The 24,327-nt window shown below is 36.6% G+C and overlaps 1 long non-coding RNA gene across 2 annotated transcripts in view; it reads left to right on the forward strand.

Annotated features, from left to right (window-relative positions):
* Positions 1-24,327, forward strand: part of LOC133664442 (uncharacterized) — a 61,805-nt gene that overhangs the window by 16,009 nt on the left and 21,469 nt on the right. For both annotated transcript variants that reach the window (XR_009828585.1, XR_009828586.1), the window contains exon 3: positions 5,794-5,856. This is a non-coding gene — a long non-coding RNA (uncharacterized LOC133664442). The remainder of the gene's footprint in view (positions 1-5,793; positions 5,857-24,327) is intronic.

Here is a 24,327-nt window from a genome sequence, read left to right on the forward strand (position 1 = left end):
TTTTTTACTTCAGTTAGTTACAAAAGGTAAATATGGTAGGCGAGGAGCTAACAGCTACACAACAGCTAAACGCACAGTAGCACACAAGCTAGACTTACGTAATAAGTGTCCTTAATTGAACACATTTGTCAATGTAAACAAGTTTCAAATAATTATAGTTGCATATTACTTACAGATACAAAGTCTCCAAGGCAGAAGTGTATTCGAAAGTATCCAGTAATAAACGTGTCCGCGTTATTCAACTTACTGCGTCGTTCCATATCTCGCAGGAAGATTCTCTCTCTACTACAAGCATGGCCGCCGGGGCGGGGACGAAGGGACAATTAAGAAGAGAGGTTCATTTGCATCTTAAAAACTCTTGTTTCTCAAAATGTCTTGTTTCCAGCGGGAGGCAAAATGTGATTTGGAGATATGTCTTTACAGCAACATTTATGCTCAATTTTGACCAAAGAACCACCCTTGCATGTTATGTGGACCAAAAGGAAGTGTTTTAAAAATAGAAAAAAAATCATATTACGCCTTTAACTTAATGACTTATTGTGGCCACTAGGTGTCGCCAAATAAAAAACAATTGCTACGCCACTTTAATAAGTTCTAGGGGTGTGGGCAAAAATCGATTTGAATTTGAATTGCGATTCTCACGTTGTGCGATTCAGAATCGATTCTCTTTTTTTTTTAAGTCAATTCTTTTTTTCAAATTATTAAAAAATTACTATTATTATTATTATTTTTTAATTAATCAATCCAACAAAACAATACACAGCAATACCATAACAATGCAATCCAATTCCAAAACCAAACCCTACCCAGCAACACTCAGAACTGCAATAAACAGAGCAATTGAGAGGAGACACAAACACGACACAGAACAAACCAAAAGTAGTGAAACAAAAATGAATATTATCAACAACAGTATCAATATTAGTTACAATTTCAACATAGCAGTGATTAAAAATCCCTCATTGACATTATCATTAGACATTTATAAAAATAAAAAAAAGTACAATAGTGTCACAGTGGCTTACACTTGCATCACATCTCATTAGCTTGACAACACACTGTGTCCAATATTTTCACAAAGATAAAATAAGTCATATTTTTGGTTCATTTAATAGTTAAAACAAATTTACATTATTGCAATCAGTTGATAAAACATTGTCCTTTACAATTATAAAAGCTTTTTACAAAAATCTACTACTCTGCTTGCATGTCAGCAGACTGGGGTAGATCCTGCTGAAATCCTATGTATTGAATGAATAGAGAATCCTTTTGAATCGGGAAAATATCGTTTTTGAATCGAGAATCGTGTTGAATTGAATAAAAAAAAAGATTTTGAATCGAATCGTGACCCCAAGAATCGATATTGAACCGAATTGTGTGACACCCAAAGATTCACAGCCCTAATAAGTTTATTCCAAATGGTTAATGTTAGTGTTTTTCATACTGTTTGAGATATTTCACTTGATCGACGCTTTTTTTTAACATTCCATATTACAAAATAATAAAAATGTGTAGGATTGTATCGGATCAAAATCGGCACCGCTCAAGGCCAAATATCAGTATTGAATTGAGAGAGAACATGTTTTTATAATTGGGTTTTGATTACATTTTAAGCTTTTGCAACAATAATTTGTTATTTCCCATCTGGCAACACTGAAGCAGAGTAAGAGTGTCATCTACTGTACTAAGTTAACTACATTCACAGACAGTACCATTAAATTTGTGTAAAAAAGTGAGAGGCCATCAAGCAGCGACAAATCTACTCGTGGCACGTCGCCAAAAGTAATTGAATATATTAGAAAGACCGGAAAAACATGTTCTGTGTGTTTGCGTGCAAAGTAGAGATGCACCATGTTGTTAAGTAAGTCACCTTTGGGAAATCAAGATGTCTGCATGAAGTTCTCACCACAACCTACCAACCACACCATCTACCACAGATGGAGTTTCTACTTATTTAGCCTGCTTAGTTGTACAGTACTACTTCCAGTTATGAGCTTAATTGGTTCGGTGACAAAGCTCTTTACTCAAATCACTTGTATCTCAAATCAACGTCTCCCAATGAAATTAATTGAAATCGCTTTAATTGCCTAGCCCCCCAAAAAGCATAATTTTAACATGCAACATGCTTTTTAAAAGGAAAAACACACTTTAACATGAGAAATAGTGTGTAAAAACGTGTTCTGTCAAATGATTCATTTTTTAAATTGGATTAATTTTCAATCTCGATTAATCATGATTAATCACGGGGTATTACTCGCTTGCACAATTTAAATTAACTTTAAAAAAGAGCCCAATATTTTGAGACAAATGGAATTTTACTGTCAGAATGTCTACAGGAGAAACATTTGAATGTGTTACTTGAATGCACTTAGTGTTGTCCCGATACCAATATTTTGGTACCGGTACCAAAATTATTCGATACTTTTTGGTACTTTTCGGTACTTTTCTAAATAAAGGGGACCACAAAAATTTGCATTATTGGCTTTATTTTAACAGGAAAACTGGCGGACTGGTACTTTTCAGAGGCGGTATATGATTCATTAGTATCACGGTACTATACTAATTACGGTGTACCGTACGACCCTAAATGCACTGCAATCATTTTCTCAAAACTTGATTACATTTTTATCTAAAGTCCCATCTGGGTGTATTTTGAAGTGAAATGTGCCAGCAAGCTCATCAGTCCAAGTCGCCTCACTCATCTTTGTAACCATTCTCGGTTATGCACGGTCAATATAAATTGTCTGATTAATCTACATTCATAATTGATTACTTCATTTTTGGTGATTAATCACATGAGCTAACTCGCCATTTTTGACAGCCCTAATAAAAGCACTACAACTACAATAGTTGTATGACTTAATGTAATAATAATGTACATTGTTTACCTCAGAGAGTGGACTTTTACAGTATCAAATGTGCATCTTTGTTGTGTATGCGATGGTCAATTTGGAATCGCCCTATAACATTGTCAATGCTAAACAACAGTAGCATGTAGGGTATACCGGTACAAATTAATTAAAAACGGTACTATATTGCTACTGAAAAATACTGGTATTTCTTCTTCTGGACATAACGGTGCACAGTCGTAACATTGTTTAGTGACCAGAGACGCAAGTTGGGAAATGCACAAGCATGGAGTGCTTACAAGCAGAAACAGTGTGGAGATAGAAAAGAGAGAATGGACATATTTTGGCTTAAAAACATATGGTAAAGTTGAAGCTATAAACTGCAAGAGGTGCTTAATTTCATTTTTTTTTCATTTATGTATTTATTTCAGGCAATAACATAAAGAAGTACAAGTTGACAACACATAATAATATAAATTAATATAGTGCATGATTGTCCAGTTTTGCCTGAAAGAGAGTGGGAAGAAGATAATTTATTTAATCCCACCCCCAGTTCTCCATTCAGTTATTATTCACATGAGTTTCACTCTTACTTTGTTCAAGGATTATAATACAAATGTTGTATCATAGTGGCATTACCACAGGTAACAATAATTATTACACTGTAACAATAATTTGTATCAACAATGTAGGAATAATGAATATACCAACAATGGTAATAGACAACATAGCAACAATGGTAATAGACAACATAGCAATAATGGTAAGGAAACATTGAGCACATGTTAACACTTTGAGACAGAGTATAGCAGCAGGTCAAATTAAAGACCCTCATCTCTATATTTGAACCAGACCCCATGTTTGTATAATAGTTTAAATCGATTAATAGTTTGGCATTGCTTGTGTTGTAAGTCCAGTTTGTTCCATAGTTTTACTCCGCATACAGACACACAAAACCGTTTACGAGTGGTTTGAGCTCTCGGCAATAAGAAATATCCAAAGCCTCTCAAGTTATGAGCCTGCACTCGTCTTGTAAAAAAACGTTGTAGATTAGGCGGCAATAATTTGTCAAATGCTTTATATAAGATTATTAATGTATTATATTTAACAAGGTCATCAAATTTGAGCAACTTTGATTGCATAAACAGATTATGAGTATGTTCTAAATAACTAACGTTGTGAATGATCCGCACTGCTCTTTTCTGTAATATGATCAGTGGATGAATTGTGTTGTGGTAAGTATTCCCCCATACTTCAACACAGTATGTAAGGTATGGGAGTACCAAGGTGCAGTATAGAGTACGGAGTGCATTTTCATTGAGGTATAGTTTTGCTTTGTTTATAATTGAGAGGCTTTTGGAGATTTTTGTTTTAATGTGTCCGACATGAGGTTTCCATGATAGTTTATTATCAATTATTACTCCTTACTTCTTGCTCTTGTTAGCCAGCTAGCAGCTAATGTCCATCCGCAGCCAGTAGTGTTTAAGCTACTTCTAAATCACTAATCTTCGCCGCCATGGCGACAAATAGACTACGGTTCTTACAAGTATCATCCCTACAGGACGAGGAATAGCGAAACATGCTTCACTACACACCGTAGGAGGATACAATAGCTAACCGCAAGCTAGTGCTCCTGAATGTAAACAAATGGGTGGATCTACACAGACATCAACTGTAACGATACAAAGTACAAGAGCCATACAAAGTCGATACTACAATGATTATGTCAATATTTTTTATTATCATAAAACCTTTTGTCTTTTTATTCTTGTTTATAAATCAATGAAATGCACCCCTAGACACAAGAGAACTTTAATTATGACTAATGTATGATCCTGTAACTACTTAGTATTGAATACATGCCTTAATTGGTAGTATCACCAGGACATAAGTGAAGCGGCCCATTCTTTCACAAATGTTTGTAGAAACAGTCTCCATGTCTAAGTGCTTGATTTTATACACCTGTGGCCGGGCCAAGTGATTAGGACACCTGATTCTAGTCATTTGGATGAGTGGCCAAATTCTTTGTTCACTCTGACATTTTGTAACTCCATTTTTTCCTTGCAACTTACAGCAGAACCATTACCTCTTATCTCAAATCACTCTCAAGTCGAGGTACTATTGTACATGTAATTCATCCAGTCATTTCTTTCATTCTTAACTTATTTCACATTTGGTTCGTCAAAAAAGTTTCATGGCGGCGCAAATGAGGAAACCTCTAAAGCTAAAGCTCGTGGCTGATCCACAAGTTAAACATCTGGAAATTGGCTCGAGTCACCATCATCCTCCCGTCATTAGGTTTCTCTACCGCCCCCGGGGTTCAGAAGGCGGCGAGGCTACGTAGAAACGCGTCGCACGATGTCTCTCGAACTGGTTTTTATCGAAGCCGCCTGCTTATCCGACTGCACGCACACCACGGGGAAATAAGGCGTGATGACAGGCGGGCTACAACATTGCCTGCGTCAAACATCATTGAATTTGGGGATTAGGCGAATAAAAAGCGCGGAGCTCTGCCGCAGTGCTTTTGTCTACTTTCCTTTTCTGGACGCAAACTTCATTCATGTCTTCATGCACGAGTACAAAATCCACTCGTTTTAATGGAATGTGCAGTCAAAATGATTAGCCACAACGTCTTAAATAATGTGCTTGTAATTACAAACAGATGGGTGGCTTTATTTGCACTTAAGGCGGCTATGTGCACGGGAAATGCAGTGTGAAGAAGAATAATTAAGAAGTTTTTTTTTGTTGTTTTGCTGTGAAATAATTAACGCAGCGATGTAAATTAGTTTGAAGCGAACTATACGGTGTAGTCATACTTTGCTCGCAGACTATAGCGGGGCCTCCAGGGCGGACGGCATGAGATTGTTCATTATTCAGAATTCATTTGCAGGATTTCTGGAGGGAAGCGGTGTGTAATCATGCTAACATGCTTTGTTTACCTCAGGGCTCATTGGGGAGACGGTGAAGTCGCGGAACAACACAACTCAACTGCAACCTGAAGGCCAAGGTGCTACACTTCCTGCTTTATGCTTCCATTCTAATTCTGCAGCATCTCTTTTGTACAGCAGAGGTCGCTAAAGGCACAACATGCCTTTGCTATTTCTCTGCACTGGATTTGTTTTTAAAGCCAGAGTTACTCTTTAATTAATTAACCTCTTGTAGGGTGGCATAAAAAACAAAACCTCCCCCAAAAGTGGTATATATACAGGCAGGGGCGTAGCACCAAATTCTGGGGCCCCATGTACAATACTCTTAAAGGGACACCCATCCCATCCCGCCAATGTCACCGCCCCATACACACACAGTTGATGTGCAATTATTGCATGGATTTCATGTTTAAAAACTTAAAAAAATTTCGGTAAAAAATGTTGGCACGATTCAGAATTGTTAGACCTAAAGAACATTTGACTGTGAATTGTAAAAATGATATACAGTCATGGTCAAAAGTTGACATACACTTGTAAAGAACATAATGTCATGGCTGTCTTGAGTTTCCAACAATTTCTACTACTGATTGGAGCACATACTTGTTTGTCACCAAAAACATTCATGAAGTTTGGTTCTTTTATGAATTTAGACCAAATCTGTTGGGTCAAAAGTATACATACAGCAATGTTAATATTTGGTTACATGTCCCTTGGCAAGTTTCACTGCAATAAGGCGCTTTTGGTAGCCATCCACAAGCTTCTGGCAAGCTTCCGGTTGAATTTTTGACCACTCCTCTTGACAAAATTGGTGCAGTTCAGCTAAATGTGTTGGTTTTCGGACATGGACTTGTTTCTTCAGCATTGTCCACACGTTTAAGTCAGGACTTTGGGAAGGACATTGTAGAAGCTTAATTCTAGCCTGATTTAGCCATTCCTTTACCACTTTTGACGTGTGTTTGGGGTCATTGTCCTGTTGGAACACCCAACTGCGCCCAAGACCCAACCTCCGGGCTGATGATTTTAGGTTGTCCTGAAGAATTTGGAGGTAATCTTCCTTTTTCATTGTCCCATTTACTCTCTGTAAAGCACCAGTTCCAGAGCATAATACTACCACCATCATGCTTGACGGTAGGTACGGTGTTCCTGGGATTAAAGGCCTCACCTTTTCTCCTCCTGGGTACATGACAATGACTTCTGTTTTGTTTGATCAGCCGCTTTACTGCCGTGTTACACACCCCGTTTGGAAACAATTGAGGTATGTATATAATAATTTACAAAATCTTTCTGTGTAAATAACTAATTTCACAACGTATATATAAATGTGGCGTATATAAACACTTTTTTCTACTAAAATTTAGTGGGTGCGGCTTATATCTTGATGCGCTCTATAGTCCGGAAAATACGGTACTAACAGCATGTATATAAAACGTTAATGGAGGCTTTTGGATGTTTTTACAGCTCTGTATAGGCGGAGTAGAGCGATTCCCATTGGCTCCATTGTTAGCTGACTTTTGCTAGCTTGTTTTTACGAAATAGAATGCATACAAAAATAAAAGAATATGTGTGCTTGCCTCACATAAGGATTTTTAATGATTCCCCGCAAAAAGTGCAGTTCCCCTTTAAAAGAAAAGTATAGTTAGGGTTAATAAATAACACAAATATCCACCTATCCATCCATTTTCTACCGCTTGTCCCTCTCGGGGCCACGAGGGGTGCTGGAGCCTATCCCAGCTGTAAACAATAAATATGGCTGAAGGATTTAAATGACAGTTTTTTCCTGCTAAAGTCTCATTTTAGCAAGTAGTAAAACACATATGTAAAAACTACAGCAGTTGAGCTCCTCATTATGCTACAAACATCCAAGCTGAACATACTTTGATCATCATTGCGTGCAAAACTGCACTTGGCTCGCAACAATAGGACTGTGTGTTTAGCGCCTAATAGTGCCATTACAATAAATTACTATAAAAGCCATATCCTTCTGAAATTGGAACCCACTATTTCTGCTCTCGCAATTATAGCCTCCTTCAGGAGGGGACGTATTTATGCACAGCAGTTAGCGATGCATTGATTTAATATGTTTCTAATCAGGACATACAGCTTGAGGGCCCGAAATGTTAATTTTACATGCTGCTTACAAAGTAGCCTTTGATTTTCTGTCAGCACAGTAATTACAGTGTTTTGCCACTAGATAGAGGGAGCGCTTTGTCTCCTCTAATTATGTGATAATCATTGCTGCAGTGCCAACAGTTGTCCTCACCTTTTAATGGTAATATTGTTTTTTACTTCTACTTTTTGCAGCTTTCCAAGTCACACTGTGACATTGTTAAGGCGGCGTGCATGTTTGTGTGAATATACTGTACGTGTGTGTGTGTGTACACTACAGTGTGGGTGTTGTTAATTACTGGAGTAAAAGGTTGAATTGCAGCCAGGCCCCACTGTGATGGTGCAGTGCTGGGTAGAGGCGGAAAGAGACTGCAAAATTGTTTTGACCATCTGGGGACGGAGGGGAAGCAAAAAATGGGGGACGGCGGGACACGGGGCCTCAATAGGTGGCCAGACCCTTAGGGTGCGCGGCCCCATATGGAAGGCAACACTTTGCCTTGCGCTTTATTGCACACCTTGCTGTTTTAATCATTGGCAAGCCTGTTCACAGAGCCTAGAGCAGCACCGCTTGTTTGTCTGACTTCCACTTTTCCTGCTCTATCAAAGCGTCTCTCAGCTCGCTCTTTCAGAGCAAGAAGTGCCTTGACAACATTTGCATATGTGTGAGTTAAATGGCATTGGGCTTGGTATCATTCGGGCCTCTAATTGCCACTCTCTGTAATTACCCAAGTAGTGTTGGTGCACGTTGAGGGCCAGCATTCACATTTTCTTTGGATATCTAATTGAGCGTTCCGGGAAAATGAAAGGGATTATGCAATGTTGTAATTATTGTTAATTATTATTATTGTTTTTTTGCTGAGACATTGTATATTTCTTGATTAATTAAAAACACTCGGAGTCCACAAAACATGCTACAGTAGACTGACTACTACACTATAAGCAGAAAACGAACCGAACTCAAGAATCCGTTGCTTTCGGTCTCCCCTAGAGGGGGGGGGTTACCCACATATGCGGTCCTCTCCAAGGTTTCTCATAGTCATTCACCGACGTCCCACTGGGGTGAGTTTTTCCTTGCCCGTATGTGGGCTCTGTACCGAGGATGTCGTTGTGGCTTGTACAGCCCTTTGAGACACCTGTGATTTAGGGCTATATAAATAAACATTGATTGATTGATTGATTGAAAACTTTCAGAATGTCCCTTGCCCATAAAAAATGAAAGGATAATCATATTTTTTTTGTTTCCAATAGTTATATAATTAACTACATTGAATTTAATATGCGGCATATTTTTCGCACTCACCATTTTAGAAATAACTGTAATAGTTGTATACACAGGTATTTATTCATTTATACAATAATATAAAATTGATCATTTTATTTGAAAATTATATGCAGACATCATTTTTTTTAAACATATTCATTTCGTATGAAAATAAGCATTGTAATTATTATTTTATAGTATTGTTATCATTATTATTATTATGTATTATCTAATTATTTTATTTGCAAAATAATGCACGGAAATTATTTTATTTTTACAATTTGATGTATTAATGTATTTAATGATATGAAATCAATAATTTTATTCGCCAAATAATACGCAGACGAGTATTTCATTTAACATTTAAAATTGTATTTATTCATATAAAATTCATTATTATTTAATTTGCCAAATAATACGGAGAAATCCATTCATCCTTCTATTTTTAACCGAGACGTAAAAATGTATTTTATTATATGTATTTATTCTTTTTATCTGTTCATTAGTTTATATAAAATTAATAATTATTGTATTTGCAAAATAATATACAGGTATGTATTTTATTAGAATTTTAGAATTCTATGTATATATTAAAATTATATTAATAATTTTTTTTGTGCAAAATAATAGCCAGACACATACTTTATTTTTTCAATCCTATTTATTTATCTATTTATTTAAAACCAATAATAATTGTATTTGCTAAATAATACACATATTTGTTTATTTATGTATTTATCCATTTATTTTTCATTTATTTTTAACATGTCCTGTTCAGCCACTCAAGGAAATCAATTAATTATTTTAGTATTTTATTTGAATGGTTGGCCCGGAAAAGCATAGGTTAGATTAAGATTAAGATTAAGATTAAAGTACCAATGATTGTCACACACACACTAGATGTGGTGAAATTTGTCCTCTGCATTTGTCCCATCCCCTTGGGGAGCAGTGGGCAGCAGCGGCGCCGCGCCCGGGAATCATTTTGGTGATTTAACCCCCAACTCCAACCCTTTGTTGCTGAGTGCCAAGCAGGGAGGTTATGGGTCCCATTTTTATAGTCTTTGGTATGACTCGGCTAAAGGTTTTATTAAAAAAAATACTTAAAGGCTTGAATTTTTTGCTGCCCCGTGCCTGCAAACAAATGTTAACTAGCAAAACTTACGTGGGCGAAGTAACGAGTGAGGCAGGGCGACGTCTCAATGACCAAGAAATAAACTCAAAACTCAAACTCAAGAGGCGGGAGTCAACGGGCAGTGAAACGAGGATACTGTAATGAGGATACTACCAGCAAGGAAAGAGGGTCCAGAAACGGAAGAATCTAATAAAACAGAAACACAAACTATATTACCAAATTCAGTCATAAACAAAAGAAAAGATCACACAAAACAAAACAATTTAACAGTGGTGTCACATTGGTTGTTAAAGTTGGGCACTTGCAATCACTACCAGCAATTGTAAAAATAAAACCAAGGCTATCTTCCGATTTTTTCATATCAATGTAAAAAATACAATTAAGATTTTTTTTTTATCTAACGAAGGCCTTTCATTGTTTGTAGTTATAAATCCGATATGTGTCTGATGCGAATGTTCGTCACCAAAAGGTTCGTAAATGGAGGTTCCGCTGTCAGTCGTCAAACAGTGCCAACATCCTCGTGTGTAAAAGACCCTGCTTGCGCGTGGCCTCTCTGCTTGCAGACTTACTTCATAATGCATTAGAATCATAATGTTAGAAATGCCTGTCAATATGATGCAGTAAGTGCTGCATAATTCAACAACTTTATTTTATTAACTCAAGTGATGAATTACAAAAAATAGCGCATTAATCATGTGTATATGCAGATTAGTTTATTTAGTTTATTTATGATTTGTTTTGACTGCACATGCTCCTTTATCTTAACCAATGGATGGTTACCTGAAAGGCGGCGTGTGCTGTTAAAAAGGTCATTGATCAGGTCAATGTATAGTCAGTGCAAAGATGAGTGAATAGACTGGGACTGGTGTACTTTCTTCATAAGCCCAAACTTGACTCTAGATACCAAGTTTTGAATAAATAAATGATGTTAAACGTTTTTAAAATGTTCCTGGATGTCAATCTGACAATAACATTGCATTAGTGTCCAAATATTGGGGTCTTTTTAGTGAAATTAAATAAGGATCAATCAAAATTCAAGTGTGATTAATCAAATAAAATAAAAAAATTAAAAAAATAGTTCCAGACTTATTTCAAAATGGATATTAATCTGTTTGCAGCTAACTGATGTGCAGCAGTATTCATACTGCCTTTTCCACATTCTCATGTCAACTTATTCAAAAAAGTCATTAAACAATTTTTCTTCTCAAATTTCCAACATAATGATCACAGGAAAAAAAATATCTATGTATGTATTTAGTTATAAAAATATGTATGTTATTATTTCATTTATTTTATAAATATATATATATATATATATATATATATATATATATATATATATATATATATATATATATATATATTCCAAATGTTTGCTTATGTACAGTTGAAAGGGGATTTGTATGACCCCATTCGTCGCAGTTTACCTGACACATGAAACGTGACGATTTGGGGGCGGATGCACTATACACTTTAGCCGCTAGATGGCAGTAGAGTGTTGAATATTTAAAAATGTGTTTTGCGGCAATTCCAACTTTGACTATAGTGGTAGTTGCTACGTAGAGTGGCGCTTACCATCATTTTCAACAGACTGCATTGCAAAATGATTAACCTCCCACCTTCCTCTCACATGTTTTTTTATGTTTAGTAAGTTCGCAATGATTTAAAATATTTTTTATTTTTATGTTGTCCATATGTGGTGTTGTGTGTAGAATTTTGAGTAAAGAATAAATTATATTTTCGAATAAGGCTAAGAAAATGTGGAAAAATCAGATGCAAAAATGTAATCAGACTTTTAAGCTGCACTTTTTCTTCTCTCCATATCAGCTGTTTCAAATCTGTTTGGTTCGGCCTTCGCTATCACCGCGATGGCAAACTGTGATCACTTAGTAATTAAATTTAGCAGAGTGCTGCTGATAGCCAAATTATTCAGCCACTCCCCATTACTGTCTTGGGAGGGTACCTTAGAATGCTTAACGCAGCAATTAACAACTTCATTAAGTGCCACGGCCATTGTGGCACTTCTGGAGCCATGCAACGAGGGCCATATTGATGGCGGGGAATTGCCAGTTGGCCCCCAATTGATTGCCCAATTGATCGGCTCGGATAGGCATTCGTCAATGACCCAGGAAAAGACGAGCGCGTTGTGTTTCTTCTACGTCGACATGCTGCGCTGTGACACACTGATAATGACCTGCCAAACTGGTTGTGTGGCCTCTCTGAATCCCCCTGGGTGTGACACACACATACACACAGACACACACACACACACATACACTCACACACACACACGCTTGTCAATCACTCAATTGCCCCTTGTTTCACACGTGCTGACACACGCACACACACACACACACACACACACACACACACACACACACACACACACACACACACACACACACACACACACACACACACACACACACACACACACGCACACACACGCACACACGCACACACACACACAGTCTACATGACACGCACTATGCTGGATGTCCTGCAACATATGCCATCAATTTTTTGTGAACATGTTTGCAATCCAGCAATATATATATTTTTTAAATATAATGAAAGAAGAAAACAAAAAAAAATTGGAAAATAGCAGCAAAGATGGAAAACATATTTATGTATTTATTTTTGGAAAAACTATCTGTTAAATCATTAACTGGAAAACATTTAAAAATGTACTTGTTAAATTTCTGTTTTTTTCCCAACTTCAAATCTGATAATACACATATTAGACTACTCAAAATGTGTGTCGCCCCATTTCAGGCATTTTTATTTCATTTTTAGACAAGGTTCCTAAGCAGAACTGAAAGTAACAGGTGTGGGTTTTTAGCACAGAATACGGTAATACATGACATAGCCACGTGGTGTTTATGCTTATAGCATGTTGATACTAAGCACAATACAGTTATTCAACAAAAATATGTATTTAAAATAAAATAATTGCATCCATCCATCCATCCATCCATCTTCTTCCGCTTATCCGAGGTCGGGTCGCGGGGGCAGCAGCTTAAGCAGGGAAGCCCAGACTTCCCTCTCCCCAGCCACTTCGTCCAACTCCTCCCGGGGGATCCCGAGGCGTTCCCAGGCCAGCCGGGAGACATAGTCTTCCCAACGTGTCCTGGGTCTTCCCCGTGGCCTCCTACCGGTCGGACGTGCCCTAAACACCTCCCTAGGGAGGCGTTCGGGTGGCATCCTGACCAGATTCAATTGCATTGAATAAATAATTAGAGTAACAGGTCTGTGCTGAGATTTTAACCAACTACACAAATATTGAAAATATACTGTAGAAAAATAATTCAATGTATTTTTCTGGCCTTTCGGAATTTTCCACATTTTATAGAGAGGTTAACAGGACTGAGTGAAAACCGAGGACCATGACTTAAGTGTGAATTTGAACTCAATTGTAATCATACAACCAAATAACTCGAAAATATAAACATTTTGAAAGATGTAAAGGGGTCATGGTATCATGATTATTTTCTACATTTAAAACACTTCCTTGTGGTCTACATAACATGTAATGGTGGTTTTGTGAAAATGTGCATTGGTTTTGTTTTACAGACCTATTTTCAAGCCACTTTTTGACTCCCCATTAAAACAGTTTATTTTGAGAGGCGGAGTTGTTAGATGCAAATGCACCTCCTCACCACGCCCCCTCAAGCTGAGTGAGCATTCACCTCTGCCCGTCAGTTTTATTTTGTATTTTTTTTAACTTTCTTGCTTTTATTGTGCACTGTGGACATCGGTGACCGCCACCAGCCATCTGTTTGAGTTACTTTCGCCCCAACACAACATTACAGATCATATAGCGAGATCAGCGGCTCACCGTGTTTTGTTGTAGGCAACAAGAAAGGAGGCGATGGTGCGGGTGGGCGAAAGCGAGGAAGGAAGACCGGCTGATGTACAGGTCTGGAACTATACACGCTGGCTAAGGTTAAACTTCTACCGAGTCTTAATCTTCTAATATTAGATCCTGGACATAAACATATACAGTATATATTGACAATAAAAGGCTTTTCTATTCTATATCATGTACATAACTCCGCTGCACGACTCCTTTGAATTGTAAACAACAGAGGCTAAAGGCTATAAGCTACGCTATGAGCTACATTGCGAATGTAATAAGAGGTTAAATTACTTACTAGTTCATTACCAAACTCAATAGGTACTGATCCTATTAAAAGTAGTTTTATAAGAAAATAATTCTTTATTTCGTATTGTCTTACAGTAGAAGGCAAGGCTGGCTACAAAACAAATCAATCTAACATTGCTAACGTGTCATACACACATTTCAAACCTATTGTTTTTACTTACCAATTTCATTGTCTCCTCCATTGCAATAAATGGTTGGCAACGAGCCATTATTTTGTGAAAGTTTGTGGGTGAAGCAAGACTCATCTTGTCACACACTCGAAGCGACTTTTTCCAAGTTGAAGGCACACTATAAATCACCAAAAATGATTCCCGGGCGCAACCACCGCTGCTGCTCACTGTTCCCCTCACCTCCCAGGGGGTGAAGAAGGGGATGGGTCATATGCAGAGGACAAATTTCACCACACCTAGTGTGTGTGTGACAATCATTGGTACTTTAACTTAATATAATTGATCATATATATATATATGTATATATATATATATATATATATATATATATATATATATATATATATATATATATATATATATATATATATATATATATATATATATGTATATATATATATATATATATATATATATATATATATATATATATATATATATATATATATATATATATATATATATATATATATATATATATATATATATATATATATATATGTATACCTGTATATATTTAAATATATATATATATGTGTGTATATATATTTAAATATATATATATGTGTATATATATATATACATATATATATATATATATATATATATATATATATATATATATATATATATATATATATATATATATATATATATATATATATATATATATAATAAATCATATACATTGTGTTAATTAAATATCTATCAGATCAATGTGCAGGACACTTTACTTGACAATGAAAAAATACAGTTATTTGTATCGCTCATTTATTAAATTGTATTTCTTAGGGACACTAATGGCACCGATTTGGTTTTAGCCTGTTTACTAAATTAGAAATGTCCAAATGGCCTCTGCATGCTTTGATTTTTCAGAATGCAGCCCTCTGACAGGCAAAACAGAAACAAAATTATTGACACGTCCGTGTCATTCTTGGTTAATCAACTTATATGACCATAATCAAGAAAATAATTTTGAGACACTACCACTTAAAATCAGAGCGCACGCTCACACATTTGCAATCAAGACGCACACACACACACACACACACACACACACACACACACACACACACACACACACACACACACACACACACACACACACACACACACACACACACACACACACACACACACACACACACACACACACACACACACACACACACACACACACACACACACACACACACTCACACGCACACGCACGCACACACACACTCCCAGGAGAGCAGTTAAGGATGCAGGGCAGGGCCGGATATAGGCGGTGTGTGAAGTGGTGGTAAGACGTCAAATAAACTGTCATCTCTTATTGTGTCAGTGAAGTAATTCCCTTTTAAAGGCTTGACCCTTGACCCCGGAGAAGCGCAGCCAATTGCACGGTGCGTCGCAGGAGCCATGAGGTAATAACAAATGACTGGGCTGAACTGGGGCAGCTGTTACCGCACACTCGTTTTGTAGACGCTGTTGTGTCTAAATGGAACAGAAAAAAAGTCCCACACTTGTAGAATACTCTGGTGTTGTACAAGTGTGGGCAAAAAATATGGTTAAAAAAACAGATTACAGACATGACACAAAGCTGAGGTAATTTCAAATGGCAACTTTATAGCTTTAACACTAAAACAAAAATCAAGAGAATAAATTGTGAGTCAGTAACAGATTCATTTTTAGATATAAGCAGAGGGAAATATTTATGTAATCGCACAATTAAGAAGAAAAATATATGGAATCACCCTGTATTTTTTTTTATTCCCAAAGCTAACACCGGGATCAAATTAATGTATTTATTCATTAATCTACCTTTAAAAGGGGTGTTTGCACCTTGGAGAGCTGATGCAGCAAGTAGATTGACATGAATCATGGCTCCAACATGAGAGTCAATTGAAACCAATTATTATCAAACTCTTCAAGAAGGTATATCATCACACCTTTCTGTGTGGAGTTTGCATGTTCTCCCCGTGACTGCGTGGGTTCCCTCCGGGTACTCCGGCTTCCTCCCACCTCCAGAGACATGCACCTGGGGATAGGTTGATTGGCAACACTAAATTGGCCCTAGTGTGTGAATGTGAGTGTGAATGTTGTTTGTCTATCTGTGTTGGCCCTGCGATGAGGTGGCGACTTGTCCAGGGTGTACCCCGCCTTCCGCCCAAGTGTAGCTGAGATAGGCTCCAGCACCCCCCGCGACCCCGAAGGGAATAAGCGGTAGAAAATGGATGGCTGGATGGATGTTTTCAGTCACCTGTTTCTAAAACAGGGGTGTTCAAACTTTTTGACTCTGTGGGCTAAAATAAATCTGATGAGTGGGTAACCACGAAACAGGCTTGTTGAGATGTACCTGTAGTCTTTGTCCCTTTCTTACTGTGTATGTATATATATATATATATATATATATATATATATATATATATATATATATATATATATATATATATATATATATATATATATATATATATATATATATATATATATATATATATATATATATATATATATATATATATATATATATATATATATATATTTTAGGGTTGTACGGTATACCGGTAATAGTATAGTACCGCGATACTAATGAATCATATTCGGTACTATACCGCTTCGGAAAAGTACCGGTCTGCCACCCCTGTCGTTGTCACGTCGTGTCATTGCTGGTTTTACGAGCAGACGAGCATGTTCGGCAGCGCACAACCACGGAGTACTTACAAGCAGACACAGTGTGTAGACAGAAAACGGAGAACGGACACATTTTGGCTTAAAAACTAACGATAAAGGTGAAGTTATAACACTGAAACGCCCTCAGGAAGAGGTGCTTTAAGACATGGCTAGCTAGCTAGCGGTTAAAGTCCATCCGCAGTCGGCAGTGTTGTAGCTTCTTCTAAATCACTAATCCTCGCCTCCATGGCGACAAATAAAGTAAGTTTCTTACAAGTATCATCCCTGCAGGACGAGGAATAGCTAAACATGCTTCACTACACACCGTAGCTCATCGGCGTCAAAATGTAAACAAACGCCATTGGTGGATCTACACCTAACATCCACTGTAATGATACCAAGTACAGAAGCGTATCTAGTTGATACTACTATGATGACGTCGATATTTTTTGGCATCACAACATCTTCTTTGTTTTTTTAAAATTTATATTATGTTTATAAACTCAGGAAATATGTCCCTGGACACATGAGGACTTTGAATATGACCAATGTATGATCCTGTAACGACTTGGTATCGGATCGATACCCAAATTTGTGGTATCATCCAAAACTAATGTAAAGTATCAAACAACAGAAGAATAAATGATTATTACATTTTAACAGAAGTGTAGATAAAACATGTTAAAAGAGAAAGTAAGCAGGTATTAACAGTAAATGGACAAGTAGATTAATAATTCATTTTCTACCACTTGTCCTTAATAATTTTGACAAAATAATAGAATGATAAATTACACAATATGTTACTGCATATGTCAGCAGACTAAATTAGTTTGTTTGCTTACTTACTAATAAAAGACAAGTTGTCTTGTATGTTCACTTTTTTATTTAAGGACAAACTTGCAATAAGAAACATATGTTTAATGTACCCTGAGATTTTTTGTTCAAATAAAGCAATAATAATGCAATTTTTTTGACTCTTAGAAAAGTATCAAAAAGTACCGAAAAGTATCAAAATAATTTTTTTACCGGTACCAAAATATTGGTATCGGGACAACACTAATACATATATATATATATATATATATATATATATATATATATATATATATATATATATATATATATATATATATATATATATATATATATATATATATATATATATATATATATATATATATATATATATATATAAAACATATATATATATATATATATATATATATATATATATATATATATATATATATATATATATATATGTTTTTTTTTTTTTTTCATGATTCCAGATTTTTTACACTCTCCTTGATCTAAAAATTAAATGCTTACTGACTACCAAAATTAATATTCTTGATTTTTGATTTTTTTTTTTTGTGTTTCCTAAAGCCAGAAAGACTATAGTTTTGTGTTATGTCTGTTATCTGCTTTTTTCATACAAAATTAAACAACTGAATGAACATTCTCCAAGTCTGCTGAATACATCATTTCCAATGAGTTATAGTAGTAGTGGTAGTAGTAGTTTGTGTTTTTTAATACTAGTGTGCCTTCCCATTGTAGTGTTTGTTTTTACCACCAGGGAGGACAGATTGACACTGGACCTGGTCAAATACATTACATTGCTATAACGTCACCAAAAATGTGTGTGTGTGTGTGTGTGTGTGTGTGTGTGTGTGTGTGTGTGTGTGTGTGTGTGTGTGTGTGTGTGTGTGTGTGTGTGTGTGTGTGTGTGTGACAATGTTTGACAGTTGCTGTTCTCTCCGTGACTGCAGTGGTCAACATATGAACTGTAATTACATTGCAGCAACTTTACTCTCATGTCTCAGCAGAGCAGGTTGCTCTCATACACTTCAATTACCTCACTTCAGTACCTCTGCGGCTCTCACAAGCCCAACAAAATACTGCAATAACGACAGTCGGGGGATCATATTCGTTCACATTGTACTCCATGCGTACCAGCAAAGACAGGGTAGTGTCGAAACTAACACACACATTTTTCTATGTGGTATTATTAGGATTTTAGTCTTTTTTGCTCAATTCAAGACATTACTGTAAAGGTGGGCTGAAAAAAATAACAGCAAGGCCAAAATTAATGTCCAACACACACACACACACACACACACACACACACACACACACACACACACACACACACACACACACACACACACACACACAGACACACACACACACACACACACACACACACACACACACACACACACACACACACACACACACACACACACACACACACACACACACATTCATGTAATTGTTCTTCAGTTCTCCAAAAAATGCCTACCTCGAGTATTATAATAAAAGTCGTAATTTTACTCCACTCAAAATTTTACAAGAAAAACTGAACATTTGTGCAATATTATGATAAAGGTTGGAATTTTACTCAATAACAGTCGCAATTTCACAAGAAAAGCTTAAAATGTTGGCAATTTTATGAAAAGAGTCATCATTTTACTTGATAAAAGTCACAATTTTATAAGAAAACTTTAAAATGTTGGCAATATTATTTAATAATAATCTGAATTTTACTTGGCAAAATTATGACAAAAGTCATCAATTTACTCAAAAAATATCACTATTTTACAAGAACAACAAAAAAAACTGGCAATATTGTGATAAAAGTCTGAATTTTATATGAAAAATGTCACCATTTTGCATTGAAAAGTAATAATTTTACATAAATAAGTAATAATTTTACGAGAAAATATTGCGATATTACAAAAACAGAAAGAATATGAGAAATTGTTCCCAATTTTATCAGAAAAAAGTTGACACATTGTGAGAAAAAGACTGCTTTTAGTTATTTTTTAAATTTTTTGTTTGTAATTGGTTTTTAATCTTCATTATTTACTTTAGGTTATTACAGTATGTCTCTCTATATTTTTTTTATTGTTGTCTTTATTTTGGCCAAAGGGGGCACATTTCCATTTCTTATATACACTTGCTATTACATATGTTGGCCAGGCGGGGAGCACTTCCAATTTTTACACACACTTGTTATTTCATATGTTGACCAGAGTGGGAGCACTTTTAAAACCGACACACAGTCAATTTGAAAAATCCCTCCTTTTTGGGACCACCCTAATTTTGATAGATTTCACCACTAGGGGTGCAAATGAGACAATCTCTATTAGATGCAATGGTCTTCCGTATTGGGACCATGATTTCGGTCCTAACTTGTTCACCGGTTCTCATATGCAAGGTACTTTTCCTTGTTGATGTCTCAAAAAGGGTAGAAATACAAGAAGACACACACACACACACACACACACACACACACACACACACACACACACACACACACACACACACACACACACACACACACACACACACACACACACACACACACACACACACACACACACACACACACACACACACACACACACACACACTCTTTCGAAATACATCAATTTGCATTCAGACCTGAGACGGGGAACACCACTAGACGTGTCCTGTAGCAAATTCCAAGGTCGGTTGCGGGTCAAATACGTTTTGCTCTTGTATAGTTTTGTCACATTGTGTAACGGAGCCTCAGCTGCAGGATTTTAATGAAAAAGCGGGGGCTGCCACATCCAGGTAGGACCCCTGGAGGTTTTGTTTGCGCTGCTTTGTCACATCCTACAATGAGTTGGTGTGGAAACATGCGCACACGTAATATTGTTTATTATAATTAAATGATTCTTGTTAGGGATGGGCGATACGGCCTAAAATCTATATCGCAATATTTATTGAAGCCTTCTGTGATGCCCATAGATATCACGATGTATAATTTGTCATATAAATGATAATGAAAGCATTTCAAAACAGGTATCAAAGGCTCCTAATTTAGCTGCTGATGTACGCAGTAACATATTCCGTAATTTCCAGTTGTATTATTTTCTTTAAACTATTATTTATTTACTTGCTAATTTACTGTTAATATCTGGTTATTTTTTTATTGTAACATGTTTCTATCTACACTTCTGTTAAAATATAATAAACACTTATTCTTCTGTTAGTTTTTGGTGCTACTGCAAATTTGGGTGTCGATACAATGCCAAGTAGTTGCAGGGGCAGTATCGGCCATGCCAATGCTGATATTGACACTTAAAATGTTCAAGATCATTGAATGATTACATTTTAGATCACAATTATAATCAAGACAAAAACACAAAAAAACAAATGTTATGCTTATTATGTTATTGTTGCCAGGGATGTGTTTCCTGAGTTTGTAAACAATAGCAAAACAACAAAATATTTTTTCGATAACAAAAGATATCGATCTAAACACTGTAGTATCGACCATACTCTAATATTATAATTGGTATTATTAATGTTGATATTTGTATCAATCCTCCCACCTTTGTTTACATTCAAGCGCTCTAGCTTGCAGTTAGCCTGTCCTCCTACGGTGTGTGGTGTAGCTATTCCCCGTCCTTCAGGAATGATACTTGTAAGAAATGTACAAACCCCATTTCCATATGAGTTGGGAAATTGTGTTAGATGTAAATATGAACGGAATACAATGATTTGCAAATAATTTTCAACCCATATTCAGTTGAATATACTACAAAGACATTTTTTTGCAAATAATCATTAACTTTAGACTTTGATGCCAGCAACACGTGACAAAGAAGTTGGGAAAGGTGGCAATAAATACAGATAAAGTTGAGGAATGCTCATCAAACACTTATTTGGAACATCCCACAGGTGAACAGGCAAATTGGGAACAGGTGGGTGCCATGATTGGGTATAAAAGTACATTCCATGAAATGCTCAGTCATTCACAAACAAGGATGGGGTGAGGGTCACCACTTTGTCAACAAATGCGTGAGCAAATTGTTGAACAGTTTAAGAAAAACCTTTCTCAACCAGCTATTGCAAGGAATTTAGGGATTTCACCATCTACGGTCCGTAATATCATCAAAGGGTTCAGGGAATCTGGAGAAATCACTGCACGTAAGCAGCTAAGCCCGTGACCTTCGATCCCTCAGGCTGTACTGCATCAACAAGCAACATCAGTGTGTAAAGGATATCACCACATGGGCTCAGGAACACTTCAGAAACCCACTGTCAGTAACTACAGTTGGTCGCTACATCTGTAAGTGCAAGTTAAAACTCTCCTATGCAAGGCGAAAACCGTTTATCAACAACACCCAGAAACGCTGTCGGCTTCGCTGGGCCTGAGCTCATCTAAGATGGACTGATACAAAGTGGAAAAGTGTTCTGTGGTGTGACGAGTCCACATTTCAAATAGTTTTTGGAAACTGTGGACGTCGTGTCCTCCGGACCAAAGAGGAAAAGAACCATCCGGATTGTTATAGGCGCAAAGTTGAAAAGCCAGCATCTGTGATGGTATGAGGGTGTATTAGTGCCCAAGACATGGGTAACTTACACATCTGTGAAGGCGCCATTAATGCTGAAAGGTACATACAGGTTTTGGAGCAACATATGTTGCCATCCAAGCAACGTTACCATGGACGCCCCTGCTTATTTCAGCAAGACAATGCCAAGCCACGTGTTACATCAACGTGGCTTCATAGTAAAAGAGTGCGGGTACTAGACTGGCCTGCCTGTAGTTCAGACCTGTCTCCCATTGAAAATGTGTGGCGCATTATGAAGCCTAAAATACCACAACGGAGACCCCCGGACTGTTGAACAACTTAAGCTGTACATCAAGCAAGAATGGGAAATAATTCCACCTGAGAAGCTTAAAAAATGTGTCTCCTCAGTTCCCAAACGTTTACTGAGTGTTGTTAAAAGGAAAGGCCATGTAACACAGTGGTGAACATGCCCTTTCCCAACTACTTTGGCACGTGTTGCAGCCATGAAATTCTAAGTTAATTATTATTTGCAAAAAAAAATAAAGTTAATGAGTTTGAACATCAAATATCTTATCTTTGTAGTGCATTCAATTGAATATGGGTTGAAAAGGATTTGCAAATCATTGTATTCCGTTTATATTTACATCTAACACAATTTCCCAACTCATATGGAAACAGGGTTTGTATAATGTAGTAACAGACATGTTCATAACAATATGTAATATGTTCAATATTTACCGTATTTTGATCATTTTAATAATTTCTGGGATGTATTTCTGCTGCACATTGATTTCTGTTTCTATAGCAGCACACGTCTGACTTCTGGCAACAACTTGTCTTCCTACCTCCGGAATTAAACGCAAGTGTGTTTTCTAATCACGGCAAACTTGGTAACAGACAAAAAAGAAGACTATTTTTGGACAAATGAGGATTCACAAACTTTTCTTTCTGAAGCTGAATAGACTGAGAATGAACTGCTGCTTATAGAAGGGAACACAAAGAAGAGTGTGAAACATTGGAGCAGAAGGAAGCCGATACAGTGGGGTGAAAGTCACTCAAAGCTGCAAATGTGGAATTTGGAGACAAGCTATTTATCATAAATGGTGTGCTTACCCAAAATCAATAGGAAACGTCCCCGGCCAGCTGGACCAGACGAACAATTGTTCATCGAGTGAGTCACACTTTATTTGATCATGATACACGCAGCACACCATGCGTGTTAGTACAATTACAGTACATACGCTGTCTGGCTAGCTCAGCTGTGTACAAACAAAACATGAAATGTGAGCTAATACTTTAAGAATACTGTAATATGATTGTTCATGGTTTTTTCAGTCAGTACAAATTGGTGTCTTATCACATTACGTTGTACATTACAGACTCAAACGCGCTTTGTGTTGACGTAGAAGCGAGCTTATCACTTGCCGTAGTTAGCTTCATACGGCTAAAACCATAGCATGACAATGTGTTAGTACGCTAGAAAAATAATATAATATAACTATGAAGCAACTGAAATTTAACAATAACAAAAAACGCTCCAAAAGGAGGGAGAACACAATGGGCTATAAAACTTCTTCACTGTTTCTGATCTACAAAAATAGTTAACAAAAATTCACTAAAAAATTGAGGAAAAGAAGGAGGAGGTGTAAGAATAAACTGAAACTAGTGATGGGGGCATGCGTCGAACTCATAGAGCAAAACCCTGTGTCGGTTCGCGTACCGCTTTTAGAAAGTC

Source organism: Entelurus aequoreus, linkage group LG02 (assembly GCF_033978785.1).
Source record: "Entelurus aequoreus isolate RoL-2023_Sb linkage group LG02, RoL_Eaeq_v1.1, whole genome shotgun sequence".
Lineage (NCBI taxonomy): Eukaryota > Metazoa > Chordata > Actinopteri > Syngnathiformes > Syngnathidae > Entelurus > Entelurus aequoreus.